The following is a 19170-nucleotide window of genomic DNA, read 5'->3' as shown; positions in this document are numbered from 1 at the left end:
TTTTCCATGCTTTTAAGAGACAATTTCCTATATAAAGGAAGGAAGTAAATATAACGAGCACCCTAATTCTTAGATTAACAGTGGTACACATTTTCTTCATGCTTCATTCTAGTATTTTTAAGTTTACCTCTTTGAAAATGTATCACTAGCAGGCTTTAATTCCCAGGTGTTCTAGTATATGCACCTGAAATTATGGAAAAATTTCCTATATGATGTCAGTATTATTTTCTCCTTTAAAAGGAATAATTACATATTTAAAAATATGCATTAGTGTAATGCTTTGATTTGTTGACTGTTTGAAGTAGAATGGGTCTCTACTGGTCTCCTATTTCCTCATAGCATCACTGAGTGCTTCACTTCTCCTTTTTCCAAGGCTAGGCTGGTGCAGTGGGCAAGGGCCCCATCAGGAGATCCTCAGGAGTTCAGTGATTTTCTTCCTCACTCTACATGTTACGAGAGTGTTAAGAAGTCAGAGGCAAAGAAAATCTTTTTCTTTTGTCATAAGATCAATTTCATTCCAACTAAGAGGCTAAAACAATTCTTTATAGACCATGGGCTTCTGGTTATTGCTGTTTTGGACTTAAACACTTAGGACATACAAGGATAGCCTTGTATGTCAACTTAACACAAACTAGAGTCATCAGATAGGAAGGAGCCCCAACTGAGGAAATGCCTTCATGAGATCCTGCTGTAAGGCATTTTCTCAATGATCAACGGGGGAGGGTCCAGCCCATGGTGGGTGGTGCCATCCATGGGCTGGTGGCTCTGGGTTCTATAAGGAAGCAGACTAAACTAGCCATGGGACGCAAGCTTGTGAGCAGCACCCCTCCATGGCCTCTGCATCAATTCCTGCCTGCAGAATCCTTCCATGTTTGAGTTCCTGTTCTGACTTCCTTCACTGATGAACAGCAATGTGGAAGTGTAAGTCAAACAAACCTTTTCTTCCCAACTTGCTTTTTGGCCATGGTGTTTCATCTCAGCAATAGAAACCCTAACTAGCCGGGCGGTGGTGGCGCACGCCTTTAATCCCAGCACTCGGGAGGCAGAGGCAGGCGGATCTCTGTGAGTTTGAGGCCAGGCTGGACTAATAGCCTCCAAAACACTACAGAGAAACCCTGTCTCGTAAAAACCAAAAAAAAAAAAAAAAAAAAAAAAGAAACCCTAACTAAGACAAGTTAGTATCAGCCTAGTTGGGTATTGCTGTGACAGACCTGACCATGTTTTTGGGAGGGTTGTGGAAGGACTTTGGAACTCTAGGCTAGAAGAGCCATTCATCGTTGAGCTCTACGGGATGTTCTGTCGGGGCTTGGAAGATAAGAATGTTGAGAGCAGTGCAGAGGATGGAGGGCCTGCCTTGTGAAGTTTCAGAGGGAAGATTGAAGGTTCTGTCGGGACCATTTGCTATCTTAAATGAAGAGCCTATGGTTCTGGTTAGCTAGGGCTGAAGAATCAGCTGTGATTAACAAGATACCAGAACTACTAAAGTGGGACATTTATGTTACTGGGGCAATTGATGCTGGTTAGCTGGAGCTGAGAAATTAGCAGTGATTAAAAAGAAACCAAAATCTCTTAGGTGAAATCTTCTGGAAAGTGGTTCCTGAGAGCACAGGGAAGCTGTTCCAGAGGTAGGCATGATTTTGCCCCATGCTGGCAGCTGGATTTGGCAATGTGTAAGCATGACCCAGGTGATACTTGTTTGGAATGCATGAAGGGGTCATGGAGAGAAGCTGAGGCTTGGCACTGTGAGAGGCCAGGAGAAGCCTGGCACTGGTGAAGGCGCAGCCTCTGTGGCAATTGAAGACCCAGAACTGAAGGGGTCATGCAAGGAAGTTGAGGCTTGAAACCATGAAGGGAGCCTATGAGAGGCTATTGGTGAAAATGCAGCCCAATTGGAGCCCAGCACTTTGGGTATGCCAGTACCACGGGGTGACCACTAAGAGGAACAGCTTCAGTGGAGTAAAGTGAGTCCACCTGAACTTAAAATACAAACCACATCGTGTGCGGCAAAGGACACAGCTGGAGAAGTGACCCAAGTCCTGTGGAGAAGCCCAGAGACAGAAAATAAGCTGTGTGTGATGCAGAGGGCAGAGCCGGAAGTGAACCAGGCCTTTGAAGGAGTACAGAAGATGGTGAGTAGATCCAATTGTATGGTTGGAATTTGGTTTTGCTTTGACTATGCCCTGATTTTTCTCTCTTGCAATAAGAAGTATTTTACTGGAGCCCATAGTTGAGAGAGTTTGAATTCTGAAAGACTTTGGAGTTTAAAAGAGATTGGCTGTTTTGAAGGAACTGAAACTAATGTGTTTGCATTTGTAAAGACTGTGGGTCTTTTAAAGTTACTTATGTTTTTAATGTGAGATCTTGGCGATGAGTAAGGAAAATAAAGGGTAATGGCTTAATAGTGACATGCTTGTGTGTCCAGTTGACAAGGGGACAGTTGTACTAGTTAGTCTTGTGTGTCAACTTAACACCAACCTACACTCATCAGAGTAAGGAGCCTCAGATGAGGAAATGCCTCCTTGAGATCCAGCTGGAAGGCATTTTCTCAATTAGTAATCAATGCACCCGAGCCCAGCCCATGGTGGGTTGTGCCATCCAGTGCTGGTGGTCCTTGGTTCTATAAAAAACAGCTTGAGCAAGCCATGGGAAGCAAAGCAGTAAGCAGTGTCCCTCCATGCATCAGCTCCTGCCTCTAGGATTTTGCCCTGTTAGGGTTCCTGTTCTGTTTTTATTTATTTATTTTTATTGAGGATCTTTTTTTAATTTAAACTTTAAATAGCTTGCTTCACATGTATCCCAGTTCCCTTTCCCTCCCCTCCTCCCGCACCCCTCCTATCATCTCCCCCAGCTTCCCACCCTATCCCCACTTCCTTGTTCTGACTTCCTTCAGTAATGAACAGTACTGTGGAAGTGTAAGCCAAATAAACCCTTTCTTTCCCAACTTGCTTTTTGGGTATGGTGCTTCATCTCAGTAATAGAAACCCTAAGTAAGACACTTAGCTTTAAAACAGTTCCTTTTGGCATTGAGTTCCAAAAGACACCGTTGGAATGAAAGATGATGCCAATGCTCTTTGTTTCACCTGTTTCTGCCTTCATATATCCTAAGCTAATCATTCTGGATTGCCAAAGTCACTTTAGCCAGAGGATCAGCAATCTACACGAGAGTTCCTAGTCTATTTTATGTCTTCTTTATATTTCATTTTAATGATCTTGAGTAAGAAGAGGAAACAAATGGGAGAAGCCGAGAAGCTTGGACTATGAGATACAGTCATAGGAAGTAATATAGTCATAAAGGAAAAGATAGAATAGTCAATTTTATTTTTGTAACATTAGTCGGAACTAATCATCTAATAATGATGATAAACAGAACTGATTAAAAATGGGTACATTTCTTCTGAAAGACATACTGCGTTACGTAGACATTTGTTAACATGTCTGAAATCTACACCACATTAGTTGATTTATGGTTACTTGAAAGAAGGTCAATTAATGAGTGGGAACGTGGGGTATAATTAAGAAGTCTTTACTTTCTCTTCAAGCAAGGGAACAGTTCTGCATACTGATGAGACAACATCTATTACAATGCCATCTATTGGAGTTAGGTAATTAACTCAGAATGAATCACACAACAAAATATCTTTGCTAGAGGCAAACGTCTATGGAAGATCAGGTAGTATTCTGAAGAGGCATGTGTCACAATTATGCGGAAGAGGATCATAAGCTCAATTCTTGACTGATCCTGGAGGAGAATATTATCCTGCAGAAATGAAATGCTATACCTCTCACTAGAATGAGCTATTCTTGTGTGCTCATAAATAAATAGTTTAAAGAAACAGTTGGTTTTCTATGCAACTAGATCTATATTTGGCTATAAATATAGATCTCACTTTGAAAGGCCAAGTCTCCATATTATTGGAGGATAAATACAACCTAAATTTTTGAAGTGACTTATTGCAAATTGCTGCTGTACTTTAAACCCTTGTTGAAATGAATGTATACCTTCAATTAAGACTAAAGTCATTTACTTTAGCTCAGCATGGTAGCTATAGTGGAGAATTCCCTCCCTCCTCCCCCATGATGTATTTATAGAAGCCACTAAGTTTGAATCACTCCAAATCCATGGTAGTTTCTTAAAGCCTCTGTTAAAAGAGAAAACTGAGTTGCAGCTTTTACAAACTTACTGAATCAGTGCCTATGAGAAAGAAAAAGAAAATTCTGATTTATAACAACCAATGCATTTTTGATTCATAAATATTTGAAAAACTTAAACCTGTAGGTAGAGAGAATATATGTGCTTCTTCAACTATTTGAGGCATACATTTATATGTGGGAAATTGAATGCGCTAAAATGTTCTTTTGCATTTTAGTGGCTGCTGCTTCAAACAAAGGCCAGGGGCTGTCCTAATATTGGTTATTCACTCGATAGATATTTGTCAAGTATCTATTGAATGTCTACACTCTGTTTAGAGATAATAGGAGTAATATAGCCAATTAGATCCCAAACTACATGATTTTCTACAGCCTTTATTGTAGTTAAGAAAGAATAAGCAGACCAACTAAGCAAATACATTTATTGTAGTGCACTGCATTATGACAATTTCATTAGTGAAGGCTGTGTATGTCACTCTGGTACCATAAGATTACAACAGAACCAATATTTTGATATACTATAACTTTGAGCCACCCCCACTTTCACAGAACACTCCTCCAAAGAACCCGAGTTTGTACACAAGATTATTCAGTAAATGTCAGAATAAATAAATGTAGGTTTCATGGAGGCAGAAACTGTAAATTTATATAACAGGCAAGGTACAGAATGAGCTAGGAACACTTGTCCTGCCATTTTCTGAAAGTACCAAAGGTGAATAACCATATTAAAAGAGCACACTTTTCCACAGCTTCTGCACTCTGATTTAACTTAATTATTTGTTAGGGGGAGTCGTTTGATTTTGCTTTACTGTCTACCAGCATGGGTTCAGTATGTAGTGTAAAAGGTTGGATTTAAACAGGGTTAAAAAATAAAAATATTGAAGAGATATAGAGAGAGTGGACAGCCCTGCCTTGTTCCTGGTTTTAGAGGAATCATGTTGAGTTTCACTCCATTTAAATGTTGGCTGTTGGTTTACTGTATATTGCTTTTATTATGTTCAGGTATGTTCCTGTTATCCCTGATCTCTCCAGGACCCTTATTATGAAGGGGTGTAGAATTTTTGTCAAAGGCTTTTTCAACATCTAATGAGATGATCATGAGGTTTTTCTTTTGCAGTTTGTTTATATGGTGGATTACATTGGTAGATTTTCATATGCTGAACCATCCCTGCATCCCTGGGAAGAAGCCTACTTGGTCATAGTGGATGATTTTTCTGATATGTCCTTGGATTGTATTTGCCAGTATTTTATTGAGTATTTTTGCATCAATGTTCATGAGCGATATTGGTCTGCAGTTCTCTTTCTTAGTTGTGACTTTGTGTGACTTGAGTACCAAGGTAATTGTAGCCTTGTAAAAAGAGTTTGGCAATGAACCTTCTGCTTCTATTGTGTGGAACATTTTGAGGAACATTAATATATAAGCTCTTCTTTGAATTTCTGGTAGAATTCTACACTGAAACCATTTGGCCCTGGGCTTTTTTTTTTTTTTTTTTTTTTTTTTGATTGGGAGAATTTTGCGGACTGCTTCTATTTTATTAGGGGTTATAGGTCTGTTTAAATTGCTTATCCATTCTTGGTTTAATTTTGGTAAGTGATAGCTATACAGAAAATTGTTCATTTCCTTTAAATTTTCAAATTTTGTGGAGTACATGTTTTTAAAGTGTGGCCAGAAGACTCTCTGGATTTCCTCAGTGTCTGTTGTTAAGTAACCCCTTTCATCTCTGATTTTGTTAATTTTCATGTTCTCTCTCTGCCTTTTGGTTAGTTTGGAAAAATGTTTGTCTATCTTGTTGATTTTTCTGGAAGAACCAGCTCTTTGTTACATTGATTCTTTGTATTCTTTGTTTCTGCTTTATTGATTTCAGCCCTCAGTTTGACTACTTCCAGGTGTCTACTCCTCCTGGGTGAGTTTGCTTCTTTCTGTTTTAGAGCTTTCAGTTGTGCTGTTAATTCTGTAGTGTGACTATTCTCCAGCTTCTTCATGTGAACACTTAGTGTTATGAATTTTCCTCTTACTACTGCTTTCAAAGTGTCCCATAAGTTTGGAATTGAATTGAAAACTCTGATATTAACCCACACACCTACGAACATCTGATTTTTGACAAATAAGCTAAAATTATACAATAGAAAACAGAAAACATCTTCAACAAATGGTGCTGCCATAACTGGATGCTGGCATGTAGAAGACTGCAGATAGATCCATGTCTATCGTCATGCCCAAAAGTTAAGTCCAAATGGATCAAAGACCTCAACATAAATCCAGCCACCCTGAATGTCTTAGAAACATGGGAAGTACTTGAATAGCAAAGTAACACAATCTTCTCAGTGTTTACCTGCCATACTTCAATTTTAACATTCCTTTACCACTCCTTTCATCCACACAGGAAAGCTTTTCACATATTAATTAGATCAATCATAACCATCTCCTGCACACATTCTCAATTTTATTTCCCTCTTTAACTATTTTTATTACTTTCTTCTTTTTCCTTTATTTAAATTAGAATCAAGCTTGTTTTACATGTCAATCCCAGTTCCCTCTCCCTCCCCTCCTCCCCTGCCCTCCACTTATTGGCTAAGACAGGGTGAAGAACTAAGAGGAAGAGGTCAAATAACTCAGGGCTCAGGACATTAATAGGCATATTCTTTGCATCTGACATGAGAGAAGAGCAAGGAAATGCAAGACAATGAAAAAAAAATACCCAGGTCTCAGAGTAATGTGCGGATGTGTCTGTGTTTGCTGTGGCAGCTCCTGCTCACAAACCCGAGGTGGTCATATGATCCTTCGAATCCACTTGTCCAGCTACACAGATGGCATTAGTGGAACAAGAAACATCTTTAAAAGTGGTAGATAAATAATATCCTGTGGGGAAGCGTTATTTCCTCAGAAAGGAAAGGATGTTCTAGAGAATTTAAAGTTGATATTTTTTTTCAGACAATGTGTCTTGAGTGCTTGAAAGCATATCATGAGAATTTCTCAGTAGGTAGGGCAACCTGGGAGATGACTCAGACAAGGAATCAGAAGCATACATGGATTAGAACCCACAAAATTAAAGGTGACAGTGACCTAGGAGTCTTGGACTTCATACCCTTGGCTATCCTAGACAGAGATAGATGCTCAGTGAAATGGAGTCAGATGGCTCCAGGCCTGGAATGAGGTACAAGTGGAGAGAAGGTAGCAAAGGTTTCAGCCATGTCTCAAAAGCAGTAAGGGTTCAGAAATTCCTACTCATCTGATGTTGATGGAAGCATGGACTTTTGCCAAGAACTAGTCTTGTTCTATGTACTCTCTGCCATTTGTCTAAGAGTGCCCTGAAAAAACAGTATAATACACCTTTTTAAAAAGGAAAGTTAAATATAAAGAAATGCCCTCTTTACCATTGCTTTAGCATTAGATTTTAAATCCATCCTGTACAAATTGGCCACACAGGCCCACGTTACAGTGACATGCACAATTCAATTTTCTAAATATATTCATGTGATTTACAGACTGAATTAACATTTTTATAGTGTCCCCATGGAAATTGGCAAGAGACAAGTAATGTATATATAAACCTTGTTTCAGGGCCACTGAAGTGAGAGGCTTACTGTTTAGGTTAGTGTGAATAAATATTGGTAGTCTGTACTTAACCAACATGGTTGTTTCTCTAATGCAATATGTTGCATTTGAAGCATCAACACTGACTATTATTCATCACCAGACTTCAGTGTCCAACTACATTTTGTGAGTAATTAATAACAGACCAAAGAGGGGTAAAATCAAATTCCTTTGTTTATAAATATGTGTATATTCTTCATCACAATCTTAGGCATTTTATAAGATCCTGCAACTGGGGAACATTGTCTTACAATACTTATTTTAATGATATCTTATGAAGCATCTCTCTGTCTCTCTGTCTCTCTCTCTGTCTCTCTCTCTCTCACACACACACACACACATATACGCATGCACACACATATGTGTGCACACAAAACATGCCAGCAGGATACCAAAACAAACAAACAAACAAAAGACCACATTCATTTCCCCCAAAGTTTCTGAATGTGAAACATTTGAGGTGAGTGTTTGAAGCCTTGGCTCTTGATCAAGACAAACCATTCACTGGGAGGAGCCATTCCTTCTGGGTATTAATAATAATATTTAGTCTCATGTGGGGAGAATGTACTGTGTTGAATTTATTAAAAAACTGTTGTTTATCTTGGAGACTAAAACATTAAAGATAGACACTGTTTTGCTTTTCAGTGGGAGAAATTGAGTTCTTACCATCCTGATATTCTTCATTGACTTTGAGGATTTAAAGAGTGGAAGTCAAGACCATTTTTACTATTAAGTTCTGTTGCCGTCATGTTCAATAGTATTTTTATTGAAATGATAGTATTTGTAGAAGTCTAAATTTGAATATATTTGTGTACACAATGGTTACATATGTATATATTATGTATTAGGGCTCTTTAGTTAGCTCACAAAGGCATTTCCAGGCAAATCTCTCCTTGGATCATGTGGTACAAGAGCTCTGACTCTTCAAAGTTGTCCTCTGATATCCACACATGCATAGTGGCAAAATTCTATAAAAATGCATGAACACATACGCATATGTGTATATATATATTTACATACACTAGTAAGTTATGTAGAAATACTCAATTTTTGATCATGTTTTGAAACAAATAAACATGAGTCCAAATGCCCATTATTCTTTCCAAGTTGTTTCTTACAGTCAGCAGTTTGTTGTCTTCTGTGTGGGTGCAAACTATGTGTTAGAGAAACAGTGTTGGGTACCTATATGCTCCATGTCTTAATGAATCTAGGCAGTTACAATACCTGGTAGCAATAGGAATTTGGTGAGAGTACAAATTTGGTGCATGGAGAGATCAGTTTAACTCACTGTTCTGCAGTTTGGGAGAATTCCTAGATGAATGGCCACTGAGGCTTGAATTCAAAAGAAAAAGTGACAAAACCCTGGGACAATTGTTTTCAAGTGAAAACTGGCGTTATTCTTTCCCTCCAGGACAGAAAAGTGCCTTGTTCATAATTGTGTAAAAGCAAAGCTTATTTGCTGATGGAATCAAGGAAGGGTTAAATGAACTAAGCTGTAGAAGGTGTAGGGAGGGACACAGTGGAGGATAGGAGAGCAGGAGCCAAGAATGAGCTTCTAACCTTTTCCTTGTGACACATGTTGGATTTATTCTCCTTCATTGCAACCTGACTTTTATTTCAAATGGCAGTAAAAAGCCCACTTGACTTTGGCTATGAGTTTAAAGTTCTAAAATCCTGGGATAGACTAATAGATTCAACCTGTGGCTGTCTCTCATCCCTAAATGAATAAACTGTGGCCAGAGTGTTGGGATCATGTGAGGATTTGGAAACTCTTGTAGTAATCATGAGTGGTTAGTTGAGAGGAGCTGCGGTTCCTTTGGGAAACAGTCTCGGGGTGGCAAGATCACAGATGCTTATGATTTGCATTCCAAACTATACAGAGTTTCCTGAAAATATTGCAGATCTCCTAACTGTGACTGCATACGCAATTTTATAAGTGCTAATAAGAAGAGTTAAACAGAATAGGATTTTGCTTTCCATAGTTAAAATATATGTAATTTGTTCTAACAACCTAGTTATTTTAATACATGCATTTACATATAAATACAGATATTAAGACATATAAGGATGTGGATTTAAGCTTATTTGGGAAGGTTGCATTCAAAATGCACACTAAGATTACGAGGGAGTTTAGGGTCTTTAGTTTATTTACTTTGTCTTTAAAAAGACAAATGCCAGAATATTTTACAGTTTACCATTCTGTAACAGGAAAACTAATATCTAGGCACACACTTATATTTTATTTGTGTGCCAGTATATTAGTATGCACATACAATTTTCTTTCTTTGCCACCAATCAAGTAACAATGTATCTATGTATCAATCTAATTTCTGTTTTACTCTATAGTTATGTGGATGTTGAGTGTTAGGATCCTCAGGTGTTGGATCTTTCTATATGAAGTAAGTAAGTGTCTCTAGTCCTGGCAGGGTCCTGCTGCCCTTCTCTGCCCAAAGAAACAGGTAGATGCTATATTAGTTATAAAGCCATTGGCCATTGGCTAAGGTTTCTTATAGGCTAGCTCTGACTTAGTTATTAACCCATAACTACTAATCTAGTTATTTCCTCGTGGCCTTACGGGAGTTAAGTCCAGGAACCTGTTACTCCTCTGGCATCCTACACCTGATCAGGGTCTTCGCAGAGAAGACCCTGTTTGTCCCTGCTTATATTCTGATTCTCCCCAGCTATATCACTTCTTGCCTGGCCAATCAGTGTTTTATTCATTAACCAATAACAGAAATATATACACAGAAGGACTTGCCCCATCAGGTAAGGCCCAGAATGTGACTCGCTGAATATGCGGAAGAGGCAGTTTTGCGCCCCCCCCCCACATACTACAGCACTTTACCCTCATCTATCTGGAGATAGCCAGGAATTTGAAATATGTGTCATCCCCTCCCCCCCTACACACACTGTTCTCCTAAACTATTACCAGAGCATGGTGTCTTATGATTCACTTCCTGCTTTAATCTTCTTGTTGTTGACATGTAATTCTGAGGAAGATGCATTTGGATGGAAATCAAGCCTGGTAGGAATGATAATGTTTTCCAGGTTGCTTCTATTTCACTGGATTAGGTTCCACAATGGGCTACTGATTGAAAAGAGTTATACATTAAGTTAGCACTGTAGAATTCTACTACATTATATAAAGATTGCTGTGCAGAAAGTTGCAACTATGTTAAAGACATTTCAATGTCTGCTTTCAGAGTTCTGGTCCCCAGATTCTTGATGATGGGTCATCTACAGAAGCCCTCACTGCACACAGTCTGGCATCTTGGTGCAAGGTAAGAAGCAGCGGATGTCAAGTGAACTGGATGACCTTGGCACTTCTGCCTTCTTTCAAGTGTCTATTTTGTGGTTAATGCTTTTCTCTGAAAAAAGTTATTTAGAATTAATATAGAAGTCAGAGCTGAAATGCTAAAAGTAGAATTTAAAGTAACGAAAATTAAAACACAGCATATAAGATGTTTTGCTTTAAGGAAACTAAAATACAAAAAACAGAAATTCCAATCTTTTCATTTTCCTATGTTGCATCATTATGGCTTTTAAGCATCATTTTCTTAAAATTTAATATGCTTCTGAAAAGGTATAATATTAGTGTAATATTTATATCAATAATTTTACACTTAGTATTAAAGGCCTGATTTTTTTTTGAACTATGACAAAAAGACTGATGGCCTGAAATTCAACCAAGACAAGAAAATGAATTAAAATTTATGTGAAATTAGACAAGGGAGCTCCTCACACAATATAGAGCACTCGTTTTCTGAAACAAATGTTGGCACACTAGTCCACCAGGGTTTCAAGCAAGCAGAATTTATCTTCCCATTTTCATTTAAATAGCTATCATAATTGGCAAACTAACAGTGGTCTAAAGGACATGTCAGAATGCTCTGAGGCAGTGGTGTACATCTATCCCCAAGGCCAGATAAGCTGTGGGTATTCCAATGTCCTCAGAACACGAGTACTGCCTTAGCAGCAGCAATGGTGCAGGGGCCACCAGCTCACTAAAGTTTGTCACAGTAGGCATGTAGAGGTGTGAAGAGGTAAAGTAGGTAATAAGTCTGATGAAAAAAATATTTACATATAGACACCAAATGGGGGATGTTGCTGACATAGAGGATGATTTTTTTCCAGAAATGAGTATTCCTACATTTCATTTTATATGCCTGGTAACCAACATTGTTTCTTGATTTGTCATCATGATATTCATATGGTTAAAAAATCAACACCTCCACCTGAAATTGACTCTATTCCTTACTGTATGCCCTGGAAAATGCTATGAACGCAGCTCACAGTTAGTCGTGGGTATCCAGTATTGATTGGAAGTGCTACACCGGCCCTCTCAAACAAACGTAGCATTGTTTATCCTGCTGAACCAGCCATCACTCCTAGTGAAGGGGCTTACAGGTTTTCCAAATGCCTTTCAGGATGGGTTTTATCTTCTTCAAGAGAACAGAATTCAGTTCGCAGCTGATTGGCCCAACATTTTTTTAGCAGAACCAGAGCATGTGGAGGAAGAAGAGAGTTCTTCACCACTTTGTTGGCAGGAGACAGATGGGTGGGGAGCCACGTTTCCCCGAGGATCCACCTCTGGTAGTCTAGTTGCCCCAGCTACTAAATAGTCATGGAAACTGGGAACCAAGCTCTTAACATACGAGCTTGTGGAAAACATCCCTGTTCAAGTTTTAACAGGCATGGGAGGGGGCTAAGTGTTAATAAGGTTGTAAATTTAGTTATTCAAAAACTAGTTTCTCTGCTCTTCCTTGGTTCCCCATTCCCCAATGCCGCGCCCGCTGCGCAGCCTGTGCCAGAGAACATGCGGAGGATATCGGGGATGGACAACACAGAGGCTTGTTCAACAATGTAAAGAAAACTTTAAGCAGGCCCCAAAAAGGCTCAAGAAAACTTCCCAAGAAAGGCCTCCCTCCAGAAAAGCTTCTGCTCTGTCTCTACCCCTGGCTCGTTCCGCTCTGACACCAAAAACTGATCTGGGTGTGTCAGAAGAGGCGGTTAGTCTTTGGACAAGGTCGAGGTCAGGGTGGTTCCGTGGGCAGGCCTTTTCCAGGAACTTATTGCCCCGGGCATTGTATTGTTTTTAGTAAACATTGTCTTACAGCTGCCTACTCCCAGGCTGATGGGGAAGTGGGTCTCTGAACAAGGTCTGGTGTCCCCGCACCCCAAGGCATGCATATATATATATGTAATTTTTAATGAGGATATTGAAAAACTGCTTTGCTGTTTTGGCTCACAACATTCATTAGAAATTAATAATATAATTAGTAAAGAACTGTATCATTTGACCAATAGATTCTAAGGTATTAGCCATAAGCACCGATCCTGATGTCTTATTCTTTGCTGAGTTTATTCATTGAGTGTGACTCCTTTCTGTTCCTTGATTCAGTTGCAAACAGTGAACTACAGAAAAATTAGTGGAAGCCCTGTGGTTAGTGGAATTTCACAGCACTTGATCTTCAACACAGGGTTCTAGAATCATTCTTTTGTTGGCTTCCCAAAGATAAGATGTGAGCTGTAAAATCCCATGTGAAGGCTGACAACAAAGGACCAGAAGCTGCCATCATCCAGCTACAAGACTCCGGATTTTGTGAATAAAGGGATACCCCTAAACTTCAGCTTTGTCTTAGGCAGTGCTGTAACCTAGCTGCCTTCTGAATGAGGCTTTGACTTCACGAGAATGTGGGTCTATATTCTGTTGACACCCATGAGCCACAGGGACAGATAAAAGTATGCTTTATACCAATCACCACATTTGTCATAATTGGTTATATAGCACTTGCTAACTAGCATAGGCCTCTTCTTTGCATTTGCTGAGAATGACAGTGAACTCAAGTAGGATCTGTGTCGCTGCAACAGGAATATAGTACAACTGTTTAAATTATTCTCCATCTTCAGTGTAAATGTCTTTACTCTTGGACAACATGCTACTCTGAATGTAGTGGGGCTCATGAATGCTGACATGGTCATAGAGAGACTGCAGGGTCAGAGTTGAAAGGGATATATTGGTAACTCAAACAGGCCACCCTAAATTTGCCCATATATTTTTATGTCTGTGGGTCTAATGCTGTATATCTTCCCTGAATAACTTCAAGGCAGTGAAAAAAAAAGGACTTGACATAATATTTAAAGGCAATGAATAGAAAAGCACACCAATGTCACGTTTATGCCTCACTGAATTGAGACTGCTCAATGAACCATTTAGCCTTCTTATATTGCAAGCACCACAGACTGTTAACCAGAGGCTGTAGCTCTCAGCTCTGCTACTTATATGAATCATAAACTTCATCAAGTTGTTTAGTAAGCTATTGAAAACTGCCTATATACCAGGCATTAAATGGAATACTTCACAAGTGTTATAGTGTGTACTTTCATAATTCCATGAATTATTCCTGTTGGTTTCCTGTTAAAACAAAGAAAAGAATTCAAATACATCTCTAAGACCATACAATTAGGATTCATATTCAGGTTGACTGTATGCCAAAGGATTTTATGTTGCTATGTGAAATTACTGATTCTCTTACTGTTCAAATTGAAATAGTTGTGAGACTGAGGAGAAATCCACAAAAATCCTTTGACTTCCTATTGAAACTATAACAGGATTAGAATGCAGCAAAACTGGGTTTTATATTATATATATATACATATATACATATATTTGGCATTATTCATATAGGAAAAAGTTTAAATATAATAGTGCTCTATCTTATACTTAGAGGTTGAATCTGACTGTTTCAAAATCTTGGTTGAATCTGACTGTTTCAAAATCTTGGTATTTGAAAATTCTTTTTAGTGTTAACAAATTGACTTTTCCCCTAAGCCCACAAAATCATAGTTGGAAGAGTACATGTGAAGAAGTAAAATCCAAAAATTCAGACCTAGAGTAGGTCCAACTATTCAAGCCCAACAATGAGTGATTAAGATTGACTTCCTTGTTTGTGTTGCAAAGGATAGGGAAAATTTATTTCCTCTCTCATTTCTTAAAAAAAAATAGTTTCCATAGTATTCAATTTCATAACTAAGAAAAGTTTCCGAAAGTTTTCTGAACTCTTGGCAGGCTTGTAAAGCAAAATGTAAAATAACACAGAAACATACAATCAAGGTATAAAACAGAATAGCTATCACTAAGATTTCAGAAAAAGAAGCATATTGTAATTTAAAACTAGGAAAAAGACAAAAGAGAGCACAGTATGTTAATTCTGTCAATTTCTATTAATTACAAAAGCCATGTTATTGGACTTCTTTGGGTATTTTCCTACTTCACAGCTAAATTAGGAAACACTTTGACACTGGTTGACACAACCCATAGGCTGTATTTTTGGGGCCCTTGAATCCACCCCATAGCAGGAAGTCAGGTTTCTTTTGAATGATTTTTCTTTTTTTCTTTTTTTTATTTTATTTTAATTTTAAATAGCTTGTTTTACATGTCAATCCCAGTTCCCTCTCCCTCCCCTCCTCCCGCACTCCCCTTCCACCCTCCCTCCCACCCTATTGCCAAATCCTTCCACATAGGGGATGTCTAGAGTCTATCATTTTACTCTGGGTAGGGTCAAGGCACTCCCCTAAGAGTCCAGGCTGAGAGAGCATCCCTCTTTGTGCTATAGGCACATGAAGACAGATTGTATACCAGGGATAGACACTGATCCACAGCTCAGAGCCCCATAGGTTGTCCAGGCCTTCTCACTGACACTCACATTTGGGGGGTCCAGATCAGTCCCATTCTGGCCTCCCCACTGTCGGTCTGGGGTCCAAGAGCACTCCCCTGTTCAGATCAGCTGTCTCTGCTGGTTTTGCCAGCCCAATCTTTGCCAATTTGCTCATCATTCCTCTCTCTCTGTCACTGGGTTCCTTGGGTTCAGTTCAGTGCTTAGTTGTGTGTTTGCCTCTGCTTTTTCTGAGTGATTTTTCTGAGTGGGCTGAACATGAAGTATTTTGGTTAGTCAGTCAATTGCCCTGTGGTGAGTGGTTTCAAAGGGCGCCATGTCGTGGTTTACTGTTTTACAATTTTGGGAGTCTTGTGTGGTCCACACCAGTTTTCCTCAGGGGCCTCTGCAAGCTGAGAAAACTGCCCAGTTCTAACATTACAGTCTTTATTTATGCAGTCATGGTCCTCCTCTTTGTGAGGTGTAAACCGCAGTGGCCACTGACACTGTTTTTCTAACAATCCTCACTTGGGATCTGAGGGCTTGAATCAAGTGACCAGCAAATGTGAAAGAACAGTGAAGTCAGGAAGGGGTCACAGTTAAGACTCTCCACAGTCCTCCCAACTGTGACTTCACCTCTTTCAGGTTTAATTTCCTTGACTTCTCAGGGTTCTGTGACAGAGCATTCTCAGGGTTACCGAAATAAGAAGCAACATAAACTTAAGTGATTCCCTTAAGCACCACATCTGCACACATGTATGAAACACATGGGCCCTTCTGGATACACTTTTTGTAAAAGTCATATGACTCACTAGTAGAAGAGACCTCCTTAGTATTAATAACAGCATATAGCCTTTATACAGGATGAACAATTCCTACATTTAAATTTTTATAAGCTTTTTAATAAAAAAACCTTCCAAATAAATAAAAACATCACACATTAAAATTAACCAGAACTAAAATTCATGCAACTCAATGAAATTCCATGCAGTTACAATGAGCACGATAGAATGGACCTTTACATGAAATTTTACCAAGCATGATAACTCACACTTCTAATCTAGTGTTATAGAGGCAGAGGCAAGCTGATCTCTATGAGTTAGACCCAGCCTGGTCTACAAGGAAAGTTCCAGGCCAGCTAAAGCTACATGGTGAGATCTTGTCTCAAATATAAATTAAAATAAATAAATAAATGAAGCCCTACCCTATATTTAGCTCGTGCAAGTTTCTTAAAAAGAGCATGGAAATAATAAAAAAGTTTTTGCAGCAAATATAAAGGCATAGGAAATAATTTCAAGGGTATTCCTGAACCTACCTTACATGACAGCTGTGTGTGTTAACATTGTGGAGTTATTTGACTGAATTTCATGTTTGAGATTTTTAGATGACTTTATTCTCAGCTAATAACCAATGTTTCTGTATTCTTTTCATCAAAATTAAAATGGAGGAAAATCACGGACTGTGGTAAAGATAAAAATAACCAGTATATAAAAACAGAACCCAAGGCTTAGCTCACATGAAGTGTTACAGTGATAGGTGGCTGTTTCTGCCATTGCTCTTTTGATGCAAGTAATGGGAACCTCAGCTCAGCCCTTGAAGTTCATGTACTCCTCCCTTCCAATTGCTTTACAGATCTCTGAAAGTACAGCATCTTCATTGTTAGGACTTTTTCATTTTTCACCCATTCTTTTATTTGCTTTCCACCATAGCCTGTGGGCATGGTGAAATTGTAGCTCACTCCAACAGGCAAATGGAGAAATGCACTCAGTGACTACTGATTCACTTAGGGAGAAAACTCCTTGTTCTTCAAGTATTCATTAAAATCTTATGGGATGTTGGAAAAATTTTTAATGTTTCCTTTCTAGGGAAATAAACAGAATGTTGTTTATTCCAAAGATATTCCATCTGGGGACTTCATGAGAATCAGGCACAGGAGGAAAATATTGGTTTGCAGGGACTAATTCAGTTCATGTTTCCTAAAGTAAAATATCATATGCTTTAGGATATTATATTTATATAAAGCTAATCAGTATAAGAGGAAAGAAAACAATCGATATTTTTGCAGTTGTTTAGCAACACGTTTTATTATATTTTGTTGGATCTCTGTGAGCATATCTTCAAGTCTCACAGGATCCAGCCCACCTCCAGAAGCAGAGCTCTGGCAGATATAGCACAGATCCTGGATGATAAATGCTGGCATGCAAGTCACTCTAAATTGGAGGATAAAGGCCAGGGGATTTGAGAAGCAACATTTTCTTTTAAGTGCTTCTCTGTTCACAAGTCATTGCAGTGAACATCACTTTCCATCCAGATTTGAGGACTGGCTGGTCTAGTTCAATTTCCTGTAGGCGACTGCAAGAGTTCTCCCTTCTTCTACTTACACCTATAAGCATTTGTATTACTCCCAACACTTCCTTATGCTTAAACGTAACATAAGGATATTGGATGTTTGAAATGATACACCATAAATATGAAAAAAATATCCATTTTAATGGTTTCTGATATTGGGCTTCGGAGACAATACAGTCAGTACAGTCAGTACAGTGCTTACTTTAAAAATAGAAAACTCAAATTCAATTTCACAGGACCCCTGTAAAAGGCCAGAGATTGTGACATACTCTTGTAAGACTAGCACTGGAGAAGTAAAGACAGATGGATTCCTGGGGATCACTGGCCAACCAGCCTACCCTAATTAACACATTCCAGACAAGGGAGAAATTCTTGTCACAAAAGACAGTTGAGATGAACAGCATCCTTAAGTTGACCTCTAGCCTCCTCTTGCCTATACACACATGAATATGTGTATATGTACACACATAGACACAGACACAACTTCCCCTTATTACCAACCATCTTTTCTCATTCTCTGCATGTGACCTGCTCTTCTGGCATTTATAAATTAATATATTCTTTGCATCAGAGGGTAGGTTAGCATAATATGGCAAAGAATATATGCATAATATGTCATATATTTTATGTAATATATATTATATAACATGCACACACACATACACACATCTTAAATTTGTTACAGAAGTAGGCCAGGATCTTTTAACAGCATGGTATGCTTGCTTTACTGTATAGGTTGTTTGTAAGCAAGGAGAAGATAAGGCTGTGATTCGATTGAAATTTAAATGGGGTTTCAGAGACCATGAAGATTTCTGAGAGTTGAGAGAACATCCGTGTGCTATTCCTATTTAAAAAAAAATGATGTTATGAATGGTGAACCTTTAATGAGGTAAGTCACTGAGAGTAAACCCTTGGAGAAGATATTGGAAACCAGGTATCTTCCCATTTGTTGCTTTTTGTTCACAACCCTTAAGGTAAGCTCTGCTCCTCCACAGACCCAAAAGGAAAAGGCATAATGAGTCATGGATTGAAACCTCCAAATTTAGGCATCCAAATAAACATTTTTTTAGCTAATTATCTCAGATATTTGCTGCAGGGGTACAAAGTTGTGTATTCTAAACACCTAGAAATTAGCTGGAGAGAAAAAGGAAGTTTCCAAACCCAATGAGCTCATTGATTACCTATTAGCAGGCAGTACTAATTGTGACCAGAGTGTTCTCTGTGTGTGAGTATGTGGTGCCTGCATGTGCATGCATGCGGGTACTTGGTTGGAATGACACGGAAGAAATAAAGAGCTAAAGGAAGGAATATTTAGAAGAGAAAAGGAACTAAATGAATATTTTTATGTAGTTGGTGAAAAAATGTTAGTGGACTCTGACATTAGTTTTTGCCATTTACCATAAGTTTTGTCAGTCACAAACT

At 38.7% G+C, this 19170-nt stretch overlaps 1 long non-coding RNA gene across 1 annotated transcript; it reads left to right on the top strand.

Annotated features, from left to right (window-relative positions):
• Nucleotides 1-1209: 1209 nt before the first annotated feature.
• LOC121141765 lies at nucleotides 1210-18633 on the top strand. The gene is made up of 3 exons (XR_005878705.1): nucleotides 1210-2129; nucleotides 10948-11025; nucleotides 18484-18633. It is a non-coding gene; the product is annotated as an uncharacterized LOC121141765 (long non-coding RNA).
• The last annotated feature ends 537 nt before the right edge of the window (nucleotides 18634-19170 follow it).

Source organism: Mesocricetus auratus, unplaced genomic scaffold (assembly GCF_017639785.1).
Source record: "Mesocricetus auratus isolate SY011 unplaced genomic scaffold, BCM_Maur_2.0 Super-Scaffold_100008, whole genome shotgun sequence".
NCBI classification, from domain to species: domain Eukaryota; kingdom Metazoa; phylum Chordata; class Mammalia; order Rodentia; family Cricetidae; genus Mesocricetus; species Mesocricetus auratus.
The sequence above is the reverse complement of the archived record's forward strand: the minus strand, read 5'-3'. Positions and strand labels throughout refer to the sequence as shown.